This window comes from Pinus tabuliformis, chromosome Q (assembly GCF_031772625.1).
Source record: "Pinus tabuliformis cultivar Carrire ecotype Pingquan chromosome Q, CPIR1, whole genome shotgun sequence".
NCBI lineage: Eukaryota > Viridiplantae > Streptophyta > Pinopsida > Pinales > Pinaceae > Pinus > Pinus tabuliformis.
The window spans coordinates 741,669,172-741,672,255 of NC_142296.1; positions in this window are offsets into that span (position 1 = coordinate 741,669,172).

Genomic DNA, 3,084 nt, shown 5'->3' on the forward strand with positions numbered 1-3,084 from the left:
GTACCTGTAGTCACTCATGACAAGATGAAATCAAATCCAAAAACCTCCTAGTCTACCATGATACACGATCGTTTCGAATGTAGGTGCCTGAGAGAGGTAACTAGGTTGCGAGGGGGGATGGAGGCTCTAGGCACTGCTAATGAAAACTATGCAAGAGTCACTGGGTTATGAAGATGGGAAATCTAGATTGATAGTGTTTATCTGCTGGATCTCGCTGATCTGGAGGACAAAACTGTGCATTTTTTGAGAGGAAAAGTATGGGTTGTGAGAAGGTTTGGCAGGCCAAATCTGTGCAATTTCCAGAATGAGTGGGCAGTGAGAGTGTGGCAGCCAAAACTGCTCAATTCCTGGAGGGAATTGGTAGCTGGCTGCCGAGACACTAGTAGCAAAAACTGCACAATTCCTATAGGGAACTAGCAGTTAGCTGCTAGGTCATTGGCACCAAAAAATGCACAATTCCTGAGGGGAACTGGCAGTCAACTGCTGGATCTTGGCAACCAAAACTATGCAACTACTGAGGGTAACTTTTAGTTAGCTACTGGGAGATACTAGTAGGAAAAACTATGTTGATGCTAGGAGGCTAGCTTGTTGATCACCTCTCCATAGTTTTTGAGCTGAGTGGATTTTTGGGCAGTAGACAGCTTGCTCATGAAAACTGCTCGGTTTTCTTGGTGAGTAGCCAGTCGATTGTCAGGGGACCTCACTGGAAGAACTACACAATTTTCTAAGGGAGACAGGTACAGACACTGGTTGTCTGTCCGGCCTATCTATGCAATTTTCCCCGTAATCAGAGTAGGCAAGGTCTACAACCTCTACGCAATTTTTGAGTGGAATCTGTCCCGGGGTGGCTGCTGGGTCAAACTCTCTAGTTGACCAACATGAACGATGATTGATTTGCTTGCAGGAAATGCAACATTAAATGGCTTGCTTGGTGCTTCTGCACTGTTCTAGGTGACAGTCGATCATGTCGATATCTCGGTGATGGTCCGGCTGTCATATGGGAGTTCAATCATCAAAACTTTAGAAAAGTGACAGTGTGTGACCGAGTGAAAGATGCATATGTGATCTTGCAAACACACACTTACATGACTCGATGACGAGACGACTCAAACCATCCAGACACACATGTTCAACATGACTGACCGACGGTGAAAGCGAAAAGCACAACACTTGTGATTGATCGTTGGTCGACCATGATGATGCTTGCGCAACAGTGAATGTGACTTCATGTGCAAGTGTGAAAAATGTTTTCATAGTGAACACAAAATTTACACATGAAGCGAAGACCTTGAGCGTGACTCGAACATGGGCGCAAGCATGACTTTGACATCAACATGTAAAAACTTAAGTGAAATGAATAAGCAAGGTGGCTGAAATTTTGGAGGGTGTTTGTAGCCACTACAACATTTGGAAACACACTGGTACAACTCCAGCTTCTCTGTTTTGGTTCATTGGTAGCACAGGGCCTTGGTCTCTTTGGGATTATTGAATCATTGTGTGTGTTCCTTTGACTTCTCCACTTACCCCATGGTCATACATGGTTCACCTTTTTCAAACTAGCTCAAACAAAATCAAAAGTTCATCTTGATCATAGTGTTTTGAATCCAGGAAGGGTAGTTTAGTTTGTGAGTTGAAAATTTTCAAAGTATAAGTTTTCATCTCTGATGTTTCTCGGCTGCTAGTAGGCCTGGACATTACCCTGGTGGAGTCACGAAGAAGCACAGGAATTTCTCCACTGTCAGCGAGCCTAGTCACTACCCACTATAGGAAGCCTTTCTCTTCTTCCGCCTTTGTATTTTTGAAGAGGATTGTGCATAGGGACTTATTTATTTTTTGGGGTTGAAGCGCAATCTTGAATTATTGAGAGTATAAGAGGTTGTTCCTTCAGATAAGCATGTAAGAATTCTGACACAGGTTTTCTCGTTTAGATTTCCCCTTCTCTGTTTCTACTAGTTGGATGAGCTTGAACACATAGAGAAGAAGGTTGAGTACAGGAATGGGGCTTCCCAATGTGGACACAGGTTCATGGTTTGACCACAAATCCCCTTGTAGACAGTTCATATTTTCCATCAAGACTTCATCGACCGAAGGTTATAACTAGGCACAGAGAACATAGACACAAAACTGGCCAAGTGTTGCAGTGACACAAGTCTCTTCAAATTTCAACTGCATATTCTATTTAAAAGCCATAACACAGTAGTTTGCAACACTTATTTATGGAAACAAAAATAGTGATATATCAAGCAAACAAAAAGAATGTAAACAAAAATAATAAGAAAAACAAACAAAATTAAAACAAAGATAGTAAGCAAAGCAAACAAGATGAAAACAACAAGCACTAAGCAGACTGTGTACATGGCACGGGGCACGGCTCGACCTACTGGAAGTAATGATTGAGATCTTGGTTGTTGACAAGAAGGTTGTTAACCCTCCCGTCAAGTGATTGCATACAGTACATGTGTGGGCCAAGTTTCTTGTGGATTGTATAGAGACCAATCGACAAGGACTGGAACTTTGTATGTTTTCCTTTTTCTTCTTGGGACTTATCCCATTGCAGAACAAAGTCAACATCACTGAAGTTATCCTTCCATGCAAACCTCTTATTGAACCATCTCTTGATATGGTTCTAGTGGAGTGTGAACTTTTCTTTTGCTTTCATCCTTTCTTCCTAGAGCTTATGGAGAGCATCCATCCTATGCTGAACTAGTTGGAAAGGCTTGCCTTGGGATTCTTGGGAAAGATGAACTGCAGGCAAGTAGATGTTTGGTGGAAGGATGGCTTCTTTAGCATAAGCAAGGAAGTATGGTGAGGTATTCAGAGAGGTCTTGGGTGTTACATAGTCAGTGCATAATGCATTCATCAGGGCAGTATGCCTATTGCGCTGTGCAGAGAAAACAGTCCTCTTGATTATACGGATGAGGTTTTTATTCATGGATTCAGTGAGACTGTTTTCTTGCAGGTAATAGTTAGATGAATGTTTTAGCACAATATTATTCTCTAATGCAAAATCATAGAGTTTCAAAGAAGAAAATTACACTTCATTATAAAAAATAAGTGATACGAGAACATCGAAGAGTGAGATGA